The following is a 23707-nucleotide window of genomic DNA, read 5'->3' as shown; positions in this document are numbered from 1 at the left end:
CATCCATGAGGAACTGCTGGGACAGGATTGCTCCCACCACAATGTCTGAAGCATCCACCTCCACAATGAACGGTAGGGACAGATCAGGATGCCCTAGGACTGGGGCCGATGTAAAGCGCCGCTTAAGCGCATTGAATGAGTTCCCCGCTTCCGAGGTCCAGGCGAAGGAGCGCACGCTCGTCTGGGTGAGGGCTGTCAGGGAGCGGCTAGGGAGCTAAAATTGTGAATAAATCACCTATAAAAATGTGCGAACCCTAAAAACCGTTATAGTTGCTTGAGGGAGGAGGGCTGGGGCCAATCCAGTACCGCGCTGACCTTGGCTGGGTCCATCCGTAGGTCCCCCTACGATGAACCCCAGGAAGGAGACTGTCTCCGTGTGGAATACGCACTTTTCCGCCTTGACGTAGAGCTGGTGACGGAGAAGGCATTGGAGGACCTGCCGAACATGCTGCTGGTGTTCACTCATGTCCTTTGAAAATATTAGGATGTCATCCAAATACAGGAAGACGCTGTGGTCGAGGAGGTCCTGGAGCACGTTTTTGACCAACGCCTGGAACACTGCAAGCGCGTTGGCTAGACCAAACGGCATGACTTCGTACTCGTAAAGCCCACTGGATGTGTTAAAAGCCGTCTTCCACTCGTCCCCCTCCCGAATCCTCACCAGGATGTAGGCATTTCGTAAGTCCAGCTTGGTGAAGATCCGGGCTCCCTGCAACGACTTGAATTCCGCCGTCATCAGGGGGAGTGGGTAGCGGTTCTTAACTGTGATGTCGTTGAGCGCCCGGTAATCAATGCACGGCTATTGCCCACCGTCCTTTTTCCCCACGTAGAAGAAGCCCGTTCCCGCGGGTGAGGTAGATGGGCAGATGTGACCCTCGACGAGTGCCTCGTCGATATACTCCCTCATGGCCAGCGTCTCCGGCCGGGACAAGGAAAACAATCACCCTCGTGTGGGCATTGCGCCTGGTAGGAGATCGATAGGGCAGTCGTATGGCCTGTGAGGAGGTAGGCCCTTGGCACGCCTCTTACTAAACACCTCCCCCAGATCCCAATACTCCTGGGGAATGCCTACCAGGTCTGGGCTGGTGACGGAGTCTGTAGCCGCCGTCCTTCCGGTGGTAACCGCCGCTAGGACGGTAGGCGGTTCGGAGTGCGGGACCTGGGGAAGACATGAGGACTGGTAGGTGGTCTGGGACGGTGGTTTGGGCTGATGAGTGGTCGGTGGAGCCCGGAACAAGACAGGTGCGGAGCCTCCCTCCAGGATGAGCCGCCCCGTGGACCAGTCTATTCGGGGTTTGTGGGCGACCAGCCAGGGGTGCCTGTGAATGAGAGGACACTCCGGAGAGTCCACAATGAAAAACTGGATATCCTCCCATAGCCCCCCTGCCACCCGGACACGCATGGGGACAGTGCGCCGGGTGATGAAACCCGACCCCAACGGCCGCCGTCCAGGCCCATGACCGGAACCGGCTCGGAGAGGGAGAATAACAGAACACTCCAACCTTGGGCCATCCCCGCGTCCATCAGGTTTCCCGTGGCCCCAGAATCCACCAGTGCATGCGCCCGACGCGCAGCACGGCCCCACTGAACCTTGACTTGGAGAAAAGTCTGGGAGTCTCTGGAGTTGGGGTTTTGGTTCCGGCTCGCTAGCACCCCTCCCGATACTAGTGAGCGCTCCCGTTTCCCTGCTTCTCCGGCCATGAGTTGCAGTGGTGACCTGCCTGGCCGCAATACAGGCAACGTCCCTGGCGCAGACGCCTCTGCCTCTCCATCCTGGACAAGCGCGCCGCACCCAGCTGCATAGCCTCCTCCTGAGGTTCTCCTCCCTGAATCGGCGGAAAGCCTCCGGGCTAAAAGGGGGACGCGGAGGCACGCTTTGCGTCATCCCTCTCTCGTGCGCCCTCTCATGACACTGATTGTCTACCTGCACCGAGAAGTCGACGAGGCCGTCCAGTCGCTCAGGCAGCTCCCTGAAGGAGAGTTCGTCCTTCATCCCCTCCGATAGCCCCTGCGCGTAAAGGACGACCAGGGCGGCCTCCTCCCATCGTGCCTCTCGAGCCCAGGTCCGGAACTCTACGGAGTAGTCCACCACCGAACGGTGGCCATGAGCTGCCTCCCAGCCTCGTGCCCCGACACCACCCGAGAGGTCTTGAACACCTTGCGTATCTCCCGGGTGAATTGTTAGGAGTCAGAGCATGCCAGAGTTTGGATCTCCCACTCCGCGGTAGCCCAGGAAAGGTCCTGACCCATCAACAGAGTGATGATGTAGGCCACCCGGCCTTGCTCCGTCGGGAAGGAGGAGGGTTGTAGGCTGAATACCAGGGAACACTGGGTGAGAAATTCCCAGCAGCCCTCTGGATGTCTGTCATACCTCTCCGGAGGTGGTAGGCGGGGTTCCAGCGATGTCGTAGGTGAGACTGGAGACGCCGCTGCCGCGGCTTCTGCTCTGCCGGCTGCCGGGGCTGGTCGGGTGTCCACCCGGCTCTGCACGGCGATCGTCAGCTGGCCAATGTGCTCCGATACTGTGCTGCCTCCGCTGGGTCCATATTGGCTCAGTTTTCTGTGAGGTGTGACCCAGGTGCAGTGCATGATAGACAGTAGGCAGTAGGCAGAGATGGTGAAACAAGGATCTTTACTGGTGGTCCCGAAGCCAGGATACAAAACAACAGACTTAACACAATAACAGAAAGGTGGAGCAAATAAATCTCCAAAAACAGGCTGACAGCCAAAATACAAAATAGTAACTACGACTGAAATAATAAAGAAACAGGGAGAACACTTCTCGAGTACCTGTACATACTTCTCCGATCAGACACTGATTAGTACTGCTGAGCATAGAGAAACTAGCAGAGAAAACTGAGCAAATTAACACAGGGAAGTGAGGGCATAAATACACAGGTGAACAGGTAGACACAGGTGACACCAATAGGATCATGATTAGTCCAGACTGTGAGTGAGAAGGTGCCTAAGGTTGTCGGAGGAGGACACCTAGTGGATCGCTCCGGAACTGCGACCCCCTCCTGTAACAACCTTGTATATAGTATGCTTACTTACTTTCTTGTGTTCTTCTTATTTCAAATTTTTATTTCTCGTGTGTTTGTATTCTACATTGTTATTGATTACTGCATTGTTGGGTTTAGAGCTTGCAAGAAAGGCATTTCACTGTACTTGTGCTTGTGACATTAAAACTTTATACTTGTAGTTAATTAATCCAGGTGTCCGATACAGGTTCGATTGAGAACTGTAAGGCTGGGTAATGCTTGAGTTTCTGAGAGCTAGCAATTACTATCATTTATGCAGATATTTGTTTTATTTGGTTCGACAGAGTGGACCCAGATGTTACTAAAATGAAGCTGAATGATGCAATATTCACCAAGAAAAGTAGATTGGAAGCAGTTACAGAGGAAGAAGATGGCAGAGAGGATCATGGGACATCCTTTAATTTTAATGACCACTCCACCTCTCCCTCGGTCAGTTCCTCAAATCAATTATCTGATTGATTGATTGATTTGTAATAGCTTACAATGTTCTTCTATTTTTGTTGTTCTTACATTTTTTTAAGGGTTTGGGAGATATTGGGTCATTGAAAGCATCACCATAAAGAATTTCATGTGTCACCATTTTCTTGGTCCAGTTCGGTCCCAATGTGAACTTCATTGTTGGCAACAATGGAAGTAAGAAAGAGGATTTTTAAACTGTCACTTTGTATTGGTTATATGCCTCACCATATATACATGTTTTCTATGCCTTATCTTACCTCTGGGTCATTCCATATGATTTTCAATCACTTTCTGACTGCACCCCTTTTGATTTGAACGACACCTTAGAGGTGCTCAAAGTTTACCAATTTTGCATACCCCACCCTACCATGAGACATCCATGTCTTCATCACTGAAAAAGATAAACAGTTGCGTTTGATATAATTTGAATGCTTACAAACAGGGTGGTCAAACTATTCTATGATTTCTTGGAAAAAAGTTTTTCATAATATAAAATAAAAATTAAGCTTTACTGTCAATTATTTAAAACTCAGATATTTTTAATTTTCACAAATATTGTAGTTTAGACCCTATTTTACATAATCTGAAGTGTTTGTGTTGTGCCCGTCATACTCTTGAAAAAAGGGTGGGTGTCATTTCAATCATACAAATGGAATTCATAGAATTCTATCCCTTCAGACCGCTGACGTTTAAATTGAATTCAAACTTCAACTTCCAATTTCTACCAGAAAGATGGCCAACCGGTCCACCCACCGTCAAATGTCAACTTGAATGGGTCTGTTTATTCTATTATCTATATTTCTAGGATTTCAATAGGTTTCCTATAGAAGCTTGACAGTTCAATTTATAACAATGGATATTCCCACTCAAGTCAACATTCTCTGATATCTGACACCCACCCTGCATTCAAGAGTATGCTGTGTCTCAACCGATGGCAGGCACAACACAAACACCTCAGATGATGTAAAATAGGGTCTAAGCTACAACATATACAGTGAGGGAAAAAAGTATTTGATCCCCTGCTGATTTTGTACGTTTGCCCACTGACAAAGACATGATAAGTCTATAATTTTAATGGTAGGTTTATTTGAACAGTGAGAGACAGAATAACAACAAAAAAATCCAGAAAAACACATGTCAAAAATGTTATAAATTGATTTGCATTTTAATGAGGGAAATAAGTATTTGACCCCCTCTCAATCAGAAAGATTTCTGGCTCCCAGGTGTCTTTTATACAGGTAACGAGCTGAGATTAGGATCACACTCTTAAAGGGAGTATAAAAGACACCTGTCCACAGAAGCAATCAATCAATCAGATTCCAAACTCTCCACCATGGCCAAGACCAAAGAGCTCTCCAAGGATGTCAGGGACAAGATTGTAGACCTACACAAGGCTGGGATGGGCTACAAGACCATCGCCAAGCAGCTTGGTGAGAAGGTGACAACAGTTGGTGCGATTATTCGCAAATGGAAGAAACACAAAATAACTGTCAATCTCCCTCGGCCTGGGGTTCCATACAAGATCTCACCTCATAGAGTTGCAATGACCATGAGAACGGTGAGGAATCAGCCCAGAACTACACGAGAGGATCTTGTCAATGATCTCAAGGCAGCTGGGACCATAGTCACCAAGAAAACAATTGGTAACACACTATGCTGTAAAGGACTGAAATCCTGCAGCGCCCGCAAGGTCCCCCTGCTCAAGAAAACACATATACAGGCCCGTCTGAAGTTGTTTGCCAATGAACATCTGAATGATTCAGCGGAGAACTGGGTGAAAGTGTTGTGGTCAGATGAGACCAAAATCGAGCTCTTTGGCATCAACTCAACTCGCCGTGTTTGGAGGAGGAGGAATGCTGCCTATGACCCCAAGAACACCATCCCCACCGTCAAACATGGAGGTGGAAACATTATGCTTTGGGGGTGTTTTTCTGCTAAGGGGACAGGACAACTTCACAGCATCAAAGGGACGATGGACGGGGCCATGTACCATCAAATCTTGGGTGAGAACCTCCTTCCCTCAGCCAGGGCATTGAAAATGGGTCGTGGATGGGTATTCCAGCATGACAATGACCCAAAACACACGGCCAAGGCAACAAAGGAGTGGCTCAAGAAGAAGCACATTAAGGTCCTGGAGTGGCCTAGCCAGTCTCCAGACCTTAATCCCATAGAAAATCTGTGGAAGGAGCTGAAGGTTCGAGTTGCCAAACGTCAGCCTCGAAACCTTAATGACTTGGAGAAGATCTGCAAAGAGGAGTGGGACAAAATCCCTCCTGAGATGTGTGCAAACTTGGTGGCCAACTACAAGAAACGTCTGACCTCTTTGATTGACAACAAGGGTTTTGCCACCAAGTACTAAGTCTGTGTTTTGCAGAGGAGTCAAATACTTATTTCCCTCACTAAAATGCAAATCAATTTATAACATTTTTGACATGCGTTTTTCTGGATTATTTTGTTGTTATTCTGTCTCTCAATGTTCAAATAAACCTACCATTAAAATTATAGACTGATCATGTCTTTGTCAGTGAGCAAACGTACAAAATCCAGTACAAATACTTTTATCCCTCACTGTACATATGTATAGGTTTGTTACAGGTTTTCAATTCAATTATAAACAGGACAGTACGTTAAACTATAACCATGTTTTATCATTTGCTTTCAGTGTCTAAAGGATCTCAAGCACAAGTTTTTACAGAAGGAGAGGTATGAAAACCTGTCATCTGTTGGTGAGATGAAGGAGACTCTGGAGGAACTGAAGAAGATGATGGCATGGTGCTTGGTAGGTTTTTCCTTGTCAGGTATTTGTGAAGTATATTTGTATAAATATGTTGTCAGGTTGTTATCAGGGTTAATTTAAGATCTGAGTGTGTCAACTGGATCTGTAGTCACACTCAAACCATTTGAGCTATTGATACGATAGAGAAATGTAAACCTGTTTTATATCTTAGTTTTATATCTCTCTTTTCCATCCAGAATAAAGTGACAGTAGCTGAAAATAAATTGCAGGACATGCAGAGCAGGCTTGACAGTCGGAGAGAAGAGGAGGAGACCTTGACTTTCGGAAGATAAAGGAAGTAGTGAAGGCGAAGGATAAAGCCCAGAAAGAACAGAAGGTAAGAGGCTGGGTTGGGGTCAATCCCATTTTAGTAAGTAAACTGAGGCTGTCTTAAATGACGCCCTATACCCTATGTAGTACACTACTTTTGACCAGGGTCCCTAGTGCTCTGTTAAAATATAGTGGACTTTATAGGGAATAGGGTGCCGTTTGGGATACATCCCATTGCCTTATGACAGATGGTGTCATTCTAACACGACACGCATTGCCACGCGTCTGACGTAAGACAATGGGACATTTTCTAATTTTCCTCACCAATAACTTTACATACTAATTTGTGCATTTTATGCATGTATTTGCAGCACTTTAAAAGTTAACACATTTGTCTGAGCTGTACTTTTTCTCCTACAAATGTTGTATTCTAGCTAGTTTTCTTCCGTGCGCTGAACAAACAAACTGAAGCAATCTCTTCTTCGGGAGAGAATTCACAAAGTGAAAAATATGTGAGTGGTTTTTGAGTGATAGTTGGGCATTCAGCATTAGTCAATGTTTGGAAGGATATACTGTGAAAAGATACACGTTGCACTCTGATTTACTGTATCTACAGTTGAAGTCGGAAATTTACATGCACCTTAGCCAAATACATTTAAACTCAGTTTTTCACAATTCCTGACATTTAATCCTAGTAAAAATTCCCTGTCTTAGGTCAGTTAGGATCACCACTTTATTTTAAGAATGTGAAATGTCAGAATAATAGTAGAGAGAATGATTTATTTCAGCTTTTATTTCTTTCATCACATTCCCAGTGGGTCAGAAGTTTACATACACTCAATTAGTATTTGGTAGCGTTGCCTTTAAATTGTTTAACTTGGGTCAAACATTTCAGGTAGCCTTCCACAAGCTTCCCACAAGAAGTTGGATGAATTTTGGCCCATTCCTCCTGACAGAGCTGGTGTAACTGAGTCAGGTTTGTAGGCCTCCTTGCTCGCACACGCTTTTTCAGTTCTGCCCACAAATGTTGTATAGGATTGAGGTCAGGGCTTTGTGATGGCCACTCCAATATCTTGACTTTGTTGTCCTTAAGCCATTTTGCCACAACTTTGGAAGTATGCTTGGGGTCATTGTCCATTTGGAAGACCCATTTGCGACCAAGCTTTAACTTCCTGACTGATGTCTTGAGATGTTGCTTCAATATATCCACATAATGTTCCTTCCTCATGATGCCATCTATTTTCTGAAGTGCACCAGTCCCTCCTGCAGCAAAGCACCCCCACAGCATGATGCTGCCACCCCGTGCTTCACGGTTGGGATGGTGTTCTTCGGCTTGCAAGCCAACCCCTTTTTCCTCCAAACATAACGATGGTCATTATGGCCAAACAGTTCTATTTTTGTTTCATCAGACCAAAAAGTATGATCTTTGTCCCTATGTGCAGTTGCAAACCATAGTCTGGCTTTTTTATGGCGGTTTTGGAGCAGTGGCTTCTTCCTTGCTGAGCGGCCTTTCAGGTTATGTCAATATAGGACTCGTTTTACTGTGGATATAGATACTTTTTTACCTGTTTCCTCCAGCATCTTCACAAGGTCCTTTGCTGTTGTTCTGGGATTGATTTGCACTTTTCGCACCAAAGTATGTTCATCTCTAGGAGACAGAACGCGTCTCCTTCCTGAGCGGTATGACGGCTGCGTGGTCCCATGGTGTTTATACTTGCGTACTATTGTTTGTTCAGATGAACGTGGTACCTTCAGGTGTTTGGAAATTGCTCCCAAGGATGAACCAGACTTGTGGAGGTCTACCATTTTTTTTCTGAGGTCTTGGCTGATTTCTTTAGATTTTCCCATGATATCAAGCAAAGCGGCACTGAGTTTGAAGGTAGGCCTTGTAATACATCCACAGATACACCTCCAATTGACTCAAATTATGTCAATTAGCCTATCAGAAGCTTCTAAAGCCATTACATCATTTTCTGGAATTTTCCAAGCTGTTTAAAGGCACAGTCAACTTAGTGTATGTAAACTTCTGACCCACTGGAATTGTGATACAGTGAATTATAAGTGAAATAATCTGTCTGTAAACAATTGTTGTCAAAATTACTTGTGTCATGCACAAAGTAGATGCCCTAAACGACTTGCCAAAACTATAGTTTGTTAACAAGAAATTTGTGGAGTGGTTGAAAAACAAGTTTGAATGACTCCAACCTAAGTGTATGTAAACTTCCGACTTCAACTGTAGGTATGACTATTCATTGCATTCGTGGTCCACTTACTCTTTTGGTTAGATAACTACTGTAGTTACTTTCAGCTTTAAACCCAACAGTGGGAGTCAGTTTTGATTTCTTTGCATACATTCAGGCTTTTCTTGAAATTATCTTTGATGTAACCCTGTAGTGGGAGTCAGAACAAGGAGGCAGAGGCAGAGCACACAAAAAGACTGCAGAAAATCTCCAGTCTGAGGATGCAGCTGGAGAAGCATGAGACGCAGTTCACCACCCTGAATCAGGAGATCAAGGACAAGCAACAGGCTCTGTTCAAAGAAAAGAAGGAGCTGGACAAGCTATGGTAATGGGAAATGATTCAAAGTCGATTTTCTTTCTCATCCAAGAATGTAATCTTATCATACTGTACAGCTTGTTTTTAAAGTCAGAGATGCATTCCGTTTACATTCTTCTACACCAGCATTCTACTACAGTATGAAATGAGTATTCCAACAAATACCTACAGACCATTAGCAATTTTAGACATCCTCAGTCAGTATTGAGACTGAGAAGCTTAGTGTTCGAGTAGGGTGTGGCCCAGGACTGCCACTTATAGGCCTCAGCAAAATGGTCACCACCACTTTTTGCATCAACTGTGACTGACATGGAATGTTTGTGTATCAGATGCACTCCACTTCTATAGTACAAGTAGTAAAATGTATGTAATGCTCATGTATTGATTGAATGCACTAGGTTGGAAGATAAGAATATCCAAGTGTCAATGGGGGCTAAACTGAAGAGGAAGAACCAGCTCCTGGCCAGTAGATCCAACAAACTGAAGCGCTTTGGAAATAACATGCCTGACCTGCTAGACACCATCGATAAGGTTCACATCCAAGGACGCTTTACCAAGAAACCTTTCGGTCCTATAGGTCAGTGGTTCTCAACCTTCTTTGGTTAATGTAGCCCATTCATATTGTGGTCTGCCCAAATTACACCCTCATGTGCAGCACATCTTTGACCCTATGTTCTTGAGTCTTCCTAAGTACCCCCTATGGATAGGTAGTACCCCTTAGTGCCCCTTGTTGAGAAACCTCACAAAGATGTACTTATCATGAATTAATGTTTGTTCGTCTGTCTATTCATTCATTCATTAATTCATTCATCCACTTACCCATGCATCCATCCATGTTTTCCCCTCAGGTGCATGTATCAACCTGAAGGACCCTACGTTAGCTGTTGCAGTGGAGAGCTGCTTGAGGAGCTTCATGAAGACCTTCTGCTGTGACAACTACAAGGACGAGGCTGTCCTCCAGGACCTGATGTCACACTACTTCTCTAAAGGCAACAGGCCCCAGATCATCGTCAGCCCCTTCTCTAGTTCTGTCTACAAGGTTCAAGGACGGTGAGACACACTGGCTCCATCTGAAATGGCAACATATTCCCTACATAGTGCGCTACTTTTGACCAGGGCCGATAGGGCTCTGATCAAAAGTAGTGCACTATGTAGGGAATAGGGTGCCATTTGGACGCAAGCATAGTTTTTATTGATGTTGTTGAATAGCGGTAGCTACTATTGACCATATTTGGTCAATGTCCATATTTAGTTATAGCTGTGTGTAGACTGATGAAGACAAGTCTTAATGTTAACAAATAATTATGTTATATGCACATAACAAACTGTATATAAAAATGTTGAGTCAGTAAAGCTATTTTGTATAAATGTGTTTTTGTATTTTGTTGTGTTTCAGGGGAGTCAATCACCCTGACTACCCCTCGGTGCTGGACTCTCTGAGCATAGCCAACCCAGTCATTACCAACTGTCTCATTGACATGAGGGTCATAGAATCCATTCTCATCATCAAAGTTAGTTTCTACCCAGATCGTTCATAATATTTACATGTTGCATGTACAGTCCAACAAACTGTTTGAAGGAGTGTGCATTGAGGCAGCTAAAATTGAAAGATATAAAAGTGGTTATGACATTTGTGTTTCTAACTGTACCATCATGGAATTTATCAGGCTGTCTTGCATATAGTGGGCACTGTATGTAGCTGAAGTTTGATGAAGATAGTTTTAGCTGGCAGTAGACTTTGCTGCATGCAAATGTAAAAGATTTGATTGCAGGAGAAGGATGCAGCCAGGAGGGTGATGCAACAAGGCCGACCCCTGAGGAACTGCTGTGAGGCCTTCACTGTCAAAGGAGATCAGGTTTACCCCAACCAGTACTACACCCCAGACTTCAGCATGGCCAAATACCTCAGGGTAGATCTGTAGACAGAAATTCGGTAAGTAACTATTTTGTTCATCTGGTCTCTACTATTTTGCACTCCAGTCTCCTTTTCACCTCATTTAAGTCCTGATTTACTTAACAAAAGGCACATCTCAATAGGTGTTCAATGTATGTCATGACATAGCACAAAAGTGTGTGTGTGTGTGTGGGGGGGGGGGGGGGGGGGGGTTTGTTCTCTATCTCTCCTCTGAGGCCGATGACATCACAGATTCTCATCAGACCAACTTCTTGAATGCCCTACTCCTTGAAGTTTACAGTTGTGTAAAAAATATATATATTTTGCTCAAAACATATATATTTTTTACCCTTTAGTGTGTCTACTTTACTGTATTTACAGTATACTTGGGATATCGTTTTTCAACAGTAAAAGTTAAAAAATCACTGGAGGATGTCTTTAAGTTATTTAGATGAGTTCAATATTCATTATTGTATGGTTAATGAAGGAGCTTGCTCTGAAACGCATCAGCAGGAAATATTTGTATCTATTTTATTTAACCTTTTATTTAACCAGGAAGTCCCATGAGAAGAATGATCTCTTTTTGGAGGAGGCGATAATTGAAGGGAATTAAGTTGCCGCCCCGAACCTGATCCTGTCTTTCAGAATTGTATTGATTTGTAGTTTTATTTCTCAGCATGTTGGAGTCAGAGCTCGAGAACTACAAGGCCCAGTTCTCCCGGTTTCATCTTCACCTGAGCTCAGTCACTGAGGACATCCAGCGCATGGAGGCCAAACTACACAGCACCATCATGACTCTGAAAATTCCTCTGGTAATGTGTTGAACTGTGTTGTAATGTGTCTGTCACTGCTGTATACAATTAAAACATTGACACATTGAATAGACAACAGTCAGATGCATTGCACCATCACACTTTAGCACCATCATGACCCCATAATTACTGAAAAAGACTGGTATTACACCTTTATGTAATGTATGACATGAATGCCGTTTAACTGTTTACCTGTATATTTGAATGCAGGCCACAGTGAATCAAGTCAAGGCCAGTGTGACAGGAATAAACAGCTGCCTGAAGAGATGGAGCCACTGAAGGTAAAGAGACATGTTTGCAGTGCCTGATGCTGTACAGATGAAAACAGTTAATACACTGTATATGCACTTGGCAGACACCTTTAACCAAAGCAACTAACAGTACAGGGAGGTGGTGTGTCACAGTGCAATGAGTACATTTTTGTATGTGTATGTTATCTCTGTGGAAATTGAACCCATTAACTTGCTTTGCATTGCTAGTGCCATGCTCTTACTAACTGCGGCACACAGGATACCTAATCATTACAAAAATGACAATGAAATACACATTTTCCTTGCTTTTATAGTTAAATGGTCCCTAATAAAATGGCAACTATTTGATACACACACATAAAACTTGTTGTGGTCTTGGCTGACCAGGAGGAACGGGGCAAGGTGGAGGCAGAGTGCAGTAAACTGGACCGAATCCTGAAGATCTTGGAAAATAAACTCAAGAATCATCAGGACAACAGGCTATGAGAAGGGATCTGGCTCTAAAAGAAGAAGAGGTTGCGGTAAGCGATAATATTTGTCGCAATGTTAGAACCAACCCATATATGGATATTTATCAGTGCATTATATTATATTAATTACAATTCTTGCATTCAGTTTTTTATTGTAAACCTGCGTCTTATTTTGCTAAGTAAAAAACAAGAACGATAAGGCCAAGTTGGCAACGTGAAATGCATGTAATATAAATGGCAGTTCCTAATCTGTAGTTTATAACCTGTTGACAGGAATTTGTGGCCAAAGCCGAAGAGATCAGCCCAGAGCGCCAACAGGTAGATCGAAGCGCGAAGAGAATTGATGTGGAGATCACACGGTTACGGAAGAAGATCAGTGTTCAGGAGAGTAGCCATGGAGACGACGAGCAGGTGGTCAGGTAGGATACTGCATCAGTACATATCCAAACAGCATTGGATATTTCATAAAACGTTGCTCATTCAATTGTTTTGTAATGTTTAATCTCTCGTGGACAGACTACGTTAACACCAAATTACGCAAGATTTTTGTTCTGGGTTAACATTGATTATGTCATGTTAGAAGACATGCTGTACTTACTGCGTCAAGACATATTGAAAATGTAACATTTCAAGGCCAATACTGTACATGAATTTTGTATATATCTTTGTCTCCTCACCAGAGAGTATGCAGAGGCCCTGGCTAACTACAGGTAAAATTCCAACCAAGTGAGAAATCTGAAGAAGTTCATAGATCGCCTTGACAACATCATGTCCGACAGGCAGACCCGGTACAAAATAATGTGCTGGTAATTCCCGGTCATTTGACGCATTTCATAAAGGACAATCTGTTCTCCGTTTTGCTAGTCTGAAGTCCGTACAGCCGATCTGCCAACTTCTGTCTGTAGCGTCCGAACAGTTTCTGCTACACACTAATATGACCACTCTATGGAAAGGTGAGTCTCTCACGAACACGGACCACAAGACTAGTCTGAAGGTGGCTGGGTACCAGTTCAAAAAATGAATGGAAGTATATATGGAGATAGTTTAGTGCCTAAAACAAGGGGTTAAATACAAGCTGTGTTCGAATACTCATACTAACCGCACTAACCCTACTATTTGTGATTGGTCATAGTATGGATATAGTTAGTATGCTAAAAGTTCCCGGATGTCGTACAAAATACAAAGTATACAAGCAGTGGACACTATTTCCGTGATTTTAGGGCCCATAACGCAATTCTTCAGAAAATAGGCGTGGCTTCACAGCGTTTTCAGATTTGAAGAAAATGGCGGAAAATATGTAGCCGAAGTCCGACGAGAACAGATACAAATTCATTGCTTTACCTAATTAAGACAAATGTTAAGAAAATGTTGAGCAATGTAATAAAGTAATGATTTATCAAATAAGTTACGTTACATGTTATGTTGGCTGACAATTTGTTAGCTACGCTATTCTTATGAACCGCACAGCATTACAGCAGTATGTACCAGTATGTTAGCTATTTACTGGCTAACGTTAGTTTGCTACTAATACATCGAACTTGCCAGGCAGTATATTAAATATATGCTATCTAACTAACTACCCAACGTTTATTGACTTGCTTATTCACGTCATTCTTAGCTAAGTGGTATATAGTCATTGTGCGTTCTTAATGGACATTGTTAATTCTAGCTATCTACTCCGATTTCAGAGCACTCTCATCTGAGTGTGCGAGAGCGCAGGAACGCTCAACACCCGTTGAATATGGCCGGTGTCAGTAAATGTCGGCAAAAAAAACGTAACTAAATTGTTGCCAGCAGCACAGTTACAGTCACCAACGCTCTGGATAACATGAAAACAGCCTAACCAGCTCTGCTAGGGCGAGTAAAATGATCAGAGTGAGGTGTTCTCTCATTTGTTTCTGGAAGTAGCTAGCAAGCTAACCAACGTTAACCAGTTAGCTTGGGTGCTTGACTGTCGTTGTGAGGTCAGAACGCTCGGATCAACCCTACTCCTCAGCCAGAGCGTCCAGTGTGCGCTCTGAAACCTCCGAGGGCGAAACGCTCTGAATTTACCAATGGACAATCTGACAATGCTCTGAATTTACGAACACCCAGAGCGCACTCTGAGCACACTCTGGCACTCCAGATTGAATTTACGAACACACCCGAAATCGTAAAATGTATAGCTAGTCATTTGTTATGCTAACAAGCTAGCAAGAGGTTGCATAGCAACAGCATCAACTTCCGGTAGACATGCGAAGCGCTAGTACCCTCAACTGAAACAATACAGTTCATTTACAGTATACTAAAATGAACTAATAGTATATAGTATGTAGTATATACTCATTAAGTATGTAGTATACAGTTTGTTAGTATGGGTATTCTTATATCTCTCAGATATAGGACAGACACTTCAGAACAAACTTTCTTTTAGATTTTAATTTTTTTACTATCTGTTTATCCATCTATGAAGCTGTTATTCAATGTGTTTCTATGGGCTAATAGCAGTAAGGCCAAATTCAATGTTTCATCAAATATTAATAAATAAATAAATGATCCTTTGTATGACCATCTTAAAACAATTCCAATTCCTCCCCACCCCCCACCCCCGGCTTAGACTCTTAAGGATTAAACCCCAAAAATACTACTCAATGGCTGGTTTCCCAGACACAGATTAAGTTTAACCCTGTACAAAATGGATAATCTCCATTGAGCAAGCTTTTTTAGCCCACAACTAGCCCTTTAAGTCCACAACTCGCCCTATAGTCCACAATACTGAGTATATAATACTGTATATTGAATATTCCCACATTCTTTTGAATTAATATTTGTGTCTTTATAGGTCCCTCTCTGTGAGATGCAAGTTGTAGTTTAATAATTTCCTGATAAAGATGAATTGCTGTGGGTCCATGATGTTTGATCACAACGGTGAGACACTCTCCATCTCGGTATGTGAGCTAATCCTGATAGCTTTCAAATGGCCTCCGTAGCTCTTGCATAATACCAATATATTTGTTTAAAATAGTTACCTGTATTCGTCAGAATCAATTTGACATATTGATTTTTATCAAAATTGTTCAGTTCAGTTACTTTATTTGGCCTTTTACAGGAATGTATTTCACATTCAAGAGGACTGAGACAACATTAAACCATCAACATTTACAGACAACAGGTAATGCATGACAACAACCACATGAAACAGATAGAGCTATACACACAAGCTATGGGTGTGAAACCCAATTTAGTTCGTCCTGTTTTTTGTCTTGTCCTCTGTAACCTCCTGGGCCTTTGCAGGTGAAGCTGCCAGGCCATGAGAACGACAGTATGAGTGACATGCGTTCTCTGTCTGGAGGAGAGAGATCCTTCTCTACAGTGTGCTTCACCCCCTTCAGGTGCCTCGACGAGTTTGACATCTACATGTTAAGACAGGCCTACATGCATGCTTGTTATTTACACACCTGGATTCACAAAGATTTTGAAACAGTATTTCATCAAACATTCAACTTCTATGATTAATTTAAGTCTTACTGAATCAACGCTGGTTTGGAAAAGTTGAAATTTACAATTGTCTCCAATTTGTTTTCCAAAGGACATGCACAATCGCCGTATCTCATTGGATCTCCTCCTGGAGCTGTCAGAACGGTAGCACCTTCATCAGTTTTTCTTCATCACCCCCCTATCTATCAGGAAGGAGGAAATAGTAGGAAGAAGAAGTAGGGGGAATAAGTAGGAGGCATACAGTGCATTCGGAAAGTATTCAGACCCCTTGACCTTTTCCACATTTTGTTACGTTACAGCCTTATTCTAAAATTGATTAAATTGTTTTTCCCCCTCATCAATCTACACACAATACCCCATAATGACAAAGCAAAAGCAGGTTTCTAGAATTTTTTTCTAATAAACCATTATTTTTTTTGGAAATATAACATTTACATAAGTATTCAGACCCTTTACTCAGTACTTTGTTGGAGCATCTTTGGCAGCAATTACATCCTCGAATCTTCTTGGGTATGACGATACAAGCTTGGCACACCTGTATTTGGAGAGTTTCTCCCATTCTGCTCTGCTGATCCTCTCAAACTCTGTCAGATTGAATGGGGAGTGTCGCTGCACAGCTATTTTCAGATCTCTCCAGAGATGTTCGATTGGGTTCAAGTCCAGGCTCTGGCTGGGCCACTCAAGGACATTCAGAGACTTGTCCCAAAGCCACTCCTGCATTGTCTTGGCTGTGTGCTTAGGGTCGTTGTCCTGTTGGAAGGTGAACCTTCGCCCTAGTCTGAGGTCCTGAGCGCTCTGGAGGGGGTCTTCATCAAGGATCTCTCTGTACTTTGCTCCGTTCAACTTTCCCTTGATCCTGACTAGTCTCCCTGTCCCTGCCGCTACAAAACATCCCCACAGCATGATGCTGCCACCACCATACTTCACCGTAGGGATGGTGCCATGTTTCCTCCAGACGTGACGTTTGGCATTCAGGCCAAAGAGTTCAATCTTGGTTTCATCAGACCAGAGAATCTTGTTTCTCATGGTCTGAGAGTCTTTAAGGTGGCATCCTATGATGGTGCCACGTTGAAAGTCACAGAGCTCTTCAGTAAGGCCATTCTACTGCCAATGTTTATCTATGGAGATTGCATGGCTGTGTGCTCCATTTTATACACCTGTCAGCAACGGGTGTGGCTGAAATAGCGGAATCCACTAATTTAAAGGGGTGTCCACATACTTTTGTATATATAGTGTATCACGGTATCAAGGCATATTAATTAACAGGTTATAGAGCAAACAATGCAATTATCACAACACATACAGTTCCAGTCAAACGTTTGGACACACCTACTCGTTCCAGGGTTTTTCTTTATTTTCGCTATTTTCTACATTGTAGAATAATAGTGAAGACAACACAACTATGAAATAACACATATGGAATCATGTAGTAACCAAAAAAGTGTTAAACAAATCAAAATATATTTTATATTTGAGGTTCTTCAAAGTAGCCACCCTTTGCCTTGATGACAGCTTTGCACACTCTTGGCATTCTCTCAACCTGACACCTGGCTATCAGCGGAGCCTTGTCTGGCAGCGAAACAATTAATTCAGCCTGATTTACTGCCTTTAAAAAAAACATCGCTGATATGGCTGACTTGCTTAAACAAATGTGGTTTCTACTGACAATTGAGATGTACAAACTATGGCATAAGGGGACGACGAGCGGATAAGAGGCAATCTGTAACATTAATTAGCGAGCTAGGATGGACGTAGTCTATCCTTTTGAAATGTACAGCGACAGAATTCAGAACATGGGCCGTTCTTACAGTATTCTCCCTGTACACCAAGTCAGAACTGTAGGATAAATAAAGGGGGCATATAAGCAGACAATGAAAGCTCTTACAATATTCGATGATGACATTTCTCTAAAACAGGCTATAGGCTACATGTGCACCACCAAGTCAGAACAGTAGGATTAATTAAGAGGGGAAAAGGGACCAAATTATTAGGGTGAGGCACATGGACTACTAACAGTTTACTACACAACATACACTTAGTATTACTTTCGTAGCTACAGTTTACATATCTCCCTGGCGTATTACATCACTTATGCAGCAGCATACAATACATTTTTGGACTCACCTTGTTGTGCTGTGCTCACTTGAACAGGAAGGTGGCGCGGCGTTCCTTCATGGGCAAATTCTGTCATCAAGTCTGGCATTCTCTGGATTTATGGTGCTTTCAAGACAACTGACCCCTTGGGGAAAAACCAGGTTGAATCATGACATCAGTGATCTTCAGGTCGGAGCTCTAGAAAGAGGCCCGAGTTCCCGACTTGCAATTCCGAGTTGGATGACTGTTCAAAACGTATTTTCCGAGTCGGAGCTAGTTTTTTTCCGAGTTCCAAGTTGTCTTGAATGCTGCAGAAGTCATGCTTGATTGACAGCCTGGACAATGTTAAATGTTCATCCTTTTAAGCTTGGAAAAGAGACCCTTAAACCCAGACTTGGACCACACACCCACTCCTCTGAATAGCAGGCTAGTGATTGCTTTGCAATGCTTGCAGTTAGCCACTGATTGCTTCCAAACCACTCATTGTTGAATTTGCGATTTCCAACTTGTGTAATGTTTATGTCCAATGGCCGATGAGCAACGATACGTTTTATCTATTATTTATCTTCATTATTTATCTTCAAATAACAAGGATTGAAAAGGATTTGCCAGTAGATTGTCGACTTGATTCATGATGATGACTGCTAGCTTGCTAGCTAAGATTTTGAAAGTATGACGTTGACATGATCAGTCCAATCAAAGCTACGGTAGATATAACGTGATTTGACGTCATTTTTATCTGTGGCCAATGACCTTGAGCCTTCTTGGATGGGCACTTCTAATGTAACTCAATGGCAACACATTTTACATTTACATTTTAGTTATTTAGCAGACGCTCTTATCCAGAGCGACTTACAGTTAGTGCATACATTATTTTTATATTTTTCACCCAAAGGGCTTGAATTGTCGAGCTCTCCCGTAGATTTTGCAGTGACGTGGTGTTCCCATGAGTGACAGAACACTGAGTCAATCACGGCGCAACTAGAGAACATTACCAACCCCTACGGGTCTGACCTAGAGTATGTGGACAACTACAAATATCTAGGTGTCTGGTTAGACTGTAAACTCAACTTTCAGACTCACATAAAGAATCTCCAATCCAAAGTTAAATCTAGAATTGGCTTCCTATTTCGCAACAAAGCCTCCTTCACTCATGCTGCCAAACATGCCCTCGTAAAACTGACTATCCTACCGATCCTTGACTTCGGCGATGTCATTTACAAAATAGCCTCCAACACTCTACTCAGCAAATTGGATGTAGTCTATCACAGTGCCATCCGTTTTGTCTCCAAAGCCCCATACACTACCCACCACTGTGACCTGTACGCTCTTGTTGGCTGGTCCTCACTACATGTCCGTCGTCAAACCCACTGGCTCCAGGCCATCTATAAATCACTGCTAGGCAAATCCCCGCCTTATCTTAGCTCATTGGTCACCATAGCAGCACCCACCCGTAGTCTGCGCTCCAGCAGGTATATCTCACTGGTCATTCCCAAAGCCAACACCTCCTTTGGCCGCCATTCCTTCCAGTTCTCTGCTGCCAATGACTGGAACGAATTGCAAAAATCTCTGAAGCTGGAGACTTATCTCCCTCAATAACTTTAAGCATCAGTTGTCAGAGCACCTTACCGATCACTGCACCTGTACACAGCCCATCTGAAATTAGCCCACCCAACTACCTCATCCCTATATTGTTATTTATTTTGCTCTTTTGCACCCCAGTATCCCCAGTATCTCTATTTGCACATAATCTCTTGCACATCTAGCATTCCAGTGTTAATACTATTGTAATTATTCTGCACTATAGCCTATTTATTGCCTTACCTCCATAACTTGCTACATTTGCACACACTGTATATATATTTTCTGTTGTATTTCTGACTTTATGTTTTTTTTTACCCCATATGTAACTCTGTGTTGTTTTTATTGCACTACTTTGCTTTATCTTGGCCAGGTCGCAGTTGTAAATGAGAACCTGTTCTCAACTGGCTTACCTGGTTAAATAAAGGTGAAATAAAAATAAATAAAAAAACCCTACGCTCCGTATTTTCCGCTGGCTGCCACACCACCATAGAAAGCACTGAGCTAGGCTGAAACACCTGCATTTTGGAGCTGCCTTACTCAAGAAAGCAGAGCCCCACCTGACCTGAATGACGGGTCACCACAGCACCTTTCCAGCAAGTCAGTTCATCAAATTTCTGCCCTGCTAGAGCTGCCCCGGTCACCTGTAAGTGCTGTCATTGTGAAGTGGAAACGTCTAGGAGCTACAACGGCTCAGCTGCGAAGTGGTAAACCACACAAGCTCACAGAAAGAGACCACCGAGTGCTGAAGCGCGTAGCACATACACATTTTCATGGACGAGCAGTTGCACACAAGCCTAAGATCACCATGGGCAATGCCAAGCGTCGGCTGGAGTGGTGTAAAGCTCACCGCCATTGGACTCTGGAGCAGTGGAAACGCGTTCTCTGGTGTGATTAATCACTCTTCACCATCTGGCAGTCCGACGGACGAATCTGGGTTTGGCGGATGACAGGAGAACGCTACCTGCCCGAATGCAAAGTGCCAACTGTAAAGTTTGGTGGAGGAGGAATAATGGTCTACGGCTGTGTTTCATGGTTCGGGCTAGGCCCCTTCGTTCCAGTGAAGTGAAATCTTAATGCTACCACATACAATGACATTCTACACAATGTTGTGCTTCCAACTTTGTGGCAACAGTTTGGGGAAGGCCCTTTCCTGTTTCAGCATGACAATGCCCCCGTGCACAAAGCGAGGTCCATACAGAAATGGTTTGTCGTGATCGGTGTGGAAGAACTTGACTGGCCTGCACAGAGCCCTGACCTCAACCCCATCGAACACCTTTGGGATGAATTAGAACGCAGACTGCAAGCCAGGCTTTATCGCCCAACATCAGTGCCCGACCTCACTAATGCTCTTGTGGCTGAATGGAAGCAAGTCCCCGCAGCAATGTTCCAACATCTAGTGGAAAGCCTTCCCAGTAGAGTGGAGGCTGTTATAGCAGCAAAGGGGAGACCAACTCCATATTAATTCCCATGATTTTTGAATGAAATGTTTGACGAGCAGATGTCCACATACTTTTGGTCATGTAGTGTCTATATAGGCCTAAGGCCGAGACAATAAGAAGACAGTGGCAGAATAAATTCAACCATAGAGCAACACCTGTCCAGTGAAGTCCACAAAACATATTGCATGTTTTTCTACTAATCTCACTGCAACTCCCGTCCAAGTCTCCGACCACTACTTTGTATCCTTTTCTCTCTCGCTCTCCTGCAACACTACTCACTCTGCCCCTACTCAGATGGTAATGTGCCGTCGCAACTTTCGCTCTCTCCCGCTACTCTCTCCTCCTCTCTCCATCCTATCATCTCTTCCCTCTGCTAAATCCTTCTCACTCCAATCTCCTGATTCTGCCTCCTCAACCCTCCTCTCCTCCCTTTCTGCATCTTTTGACTCTCTATGTCCCCTATCCTCCCGGCCGGCTCGGTCCTCCCCTCCTGCTCCGTGGCTTGACGACTCATTGCGAGCTCACAGAAGAGGGCTCCGGGCAGCCAAGCGGAAATGGAGGAAAACTGGACTCCCTGCGGACTGTCATCTTTTCACTCCCTCCTCTCTACATTCTATTCCTCTGTTTCCGCTGCCAAAGCCACTTTCTACCACTCAAAATTTCAAGCCTCTGCCTCTAACCCTAGGAAGCTCTTTGCCACCTCCTCCCTGCTGAATCCTCCTCCTCCCCCTCCCTCCTCCCTCTCTGTGGATGACTTCGTCAACCATTTTGAAAAGAAGGTTGACGACATCCGATCCTCATTTATTAAGTCAAATGACACCGCTGGTCCTGCTCACACTGCCCTACCCTATGCTTTGACTTCTTTCTCCCCTCTCTCTCCAGATGAAATCTTGCGACTTGTGATGGCCGGCCGCCCAACAACCTGCCCGCTTGACCCTATCCCCTCCTCTCTTCTCCAGACCATTTCCGGAGACCTTCTCCCTTACCTCACCTCGCTCATCAACTCATCCTTGACCGCTGGCCATGTCCCTTCCGTCTTCAAGAGAGCGAGAGTTGCACCCCTCCTCAAAAAACCTACACTCGATCCCTCCGATGTCAACAACTACAGACCAGTATCCCTTCTTTCTTTTCTCTCCAAAACTCTTGAGCGTGCCGTCTCTAGCCAACTGTCCTGCTATCTCTCTCAGAATGACCTTCTTGATCCAAACCAGTCAGGTTTCAAGACTGGTCATTCAACTGAGACTGCTCTTCTCTGTGTCACGGAGGCTCTCCGCACTGCTAAAGCTAACTCTCTCTCCTCTGCTCTTATCCTTCTAGACCTATCCGCTGCCTTTGATACTGTGAACCATCAGATCCTCCTCTCCACCCTCTCCAAGTTTGGCATCTCCGGCGCTGCTCACTCTTGGATTGCGTCCTACCTGACAGGTCGCTCCTACCAGGTGGTCGCTCCGCACCACATGCTCTCACCACTGGTGTCCCCCACCCCCCATTTAAAAAAAAGGAAGCAAGTTAATGTTTCCGACATTTTCGGACTACTAAACAACTATTGATTTAGAACCACAGAGTTACCATGCTGTAGGGGTGTGTGTGTGTGTGCGTGTGTGCGAGCAAGTAGAAAAAACATGTTGACTCACCCTACTTGTAGAGAAATGCCAATGCCATCGTCTTTCATGTTGCCTAAACGGTCTATGATTCTGTCATACACGCTTTTAGTTTTTGTTGTCCTAGGCTACCTGGCTAAAATGCTTGATCGCTAGCCTAACTTCCTTTCATGGGCAACGATGTGCCAGGCCAGCTAGTTAACGTTAGCCTAACGTTACTACATAAAATCAAATCAAATCAAATTGTATTTGTCACATGCGCCGAATACAACAGGTGTAGACCTTACAGTGAAATGCTTACTTACAAGCCCTTAACCAACAATTCAGTTTTAAGAAAGAATACCAAAACAAATCACAAATAATACAATATAAAATAATACAAAATACAAGTAACAAATAATTAAAGAGCAGCAGTAAAAATAACAATAGCGAGGCTATATACAGGGGGTACCGGTACCGAGTCAATGTGTGGGGGCACCGGTTAGTCGAGGTAATTGGGGTAATATATACATGTAGGTAGAGTTATTCAAGTGACTATGCATAGATAATAAACAGTGAGTAGCAGCAGCGTAAAAGAGGGGTTGGGGGGCAATGCAAATAGTCTGGGTAGCCATTTGATTAGATGTTCATGGCTTGGGGGTAGAAGCTGTTTAGGACCTAGACTTGGAGCTCCGGTACCGCTTGCCGTGCGGTAGCAGAGAGAACAGTCTATGACTAGGGTGGCTGGAGTCTTTGACAATTTGTAGGGCCTTCCTCTGACACCGCCTGGTATAGAGGTCCTGGATGGCAGGAAGCTTGGCCCCAGTGATGTACTGGGCCGTACGCACTACCCTCTGTACTGTCTGGCGGTCGGAGGCCGAGCAGTTGCCATACCAGGCAGTGATGCAACCAGTCAGGATGCTCTCGATGGTGCAGCTGTCTAACCTTTTGAGGATCTGAGGACCCATGCCAAATATTTTCAGTCTCCTTAGGGGGAATAGGTT

At 44.1% G+C, this 23707-nt stretch overlaps 1 pseudogene across 1 annotated transcript; it reads left to right on the top strand.

Annotated features, from left to right (window-relative positions):
* Window positions 1-1064: 1064 nt before the first annotated feature.
* LOC311145656 (structural maintenance of chromosomes protein 6-like) lies at window positions 1065-16238 on the top strand (annotated as a pseudogene). Its single transcript has 18 exons — window positions 1065-1136; window positions 6163-6317; window positions 6449-6613; window positions 6981-7058; window positions 8941-9111; window positions 9501-9679; window positions 9951-10152; window positions 10499-10613; window positions 10875-11035; window positions 11673-11808; window positions 12019-12033; window positions 12066-12089; window positions 12447-12580; window positions 12803-12948; window positions 13210-13335; window positions 15351-15456; window positions 15803-15928; window positions 16098-16238. The product of its transcript is annotated as a structural maintenance of chromosomes protein 6-like (transcript).
* Window positions 16239-23707: the final 7469 nt, after the last annotated feature.

This window comes from Coregonus lavaretus (genome assembly GCF_964263955.1).
Source record: "Coregonus lavaretus genome assembly, chromosome: 18".
In the NCBI taxonomy this organism is placed as follows: Eukaryota; Metazoa; Chordata; class Actinopteri; order Salmoniformes; family Salmonidae; genus Coregonus; species Coregonus lavaretus.
The sequence above is the reverse complement of the archived record's forward strand: the minus strand, read 5'-3'. Positions and strand labels throughout refer to the sequence as shown.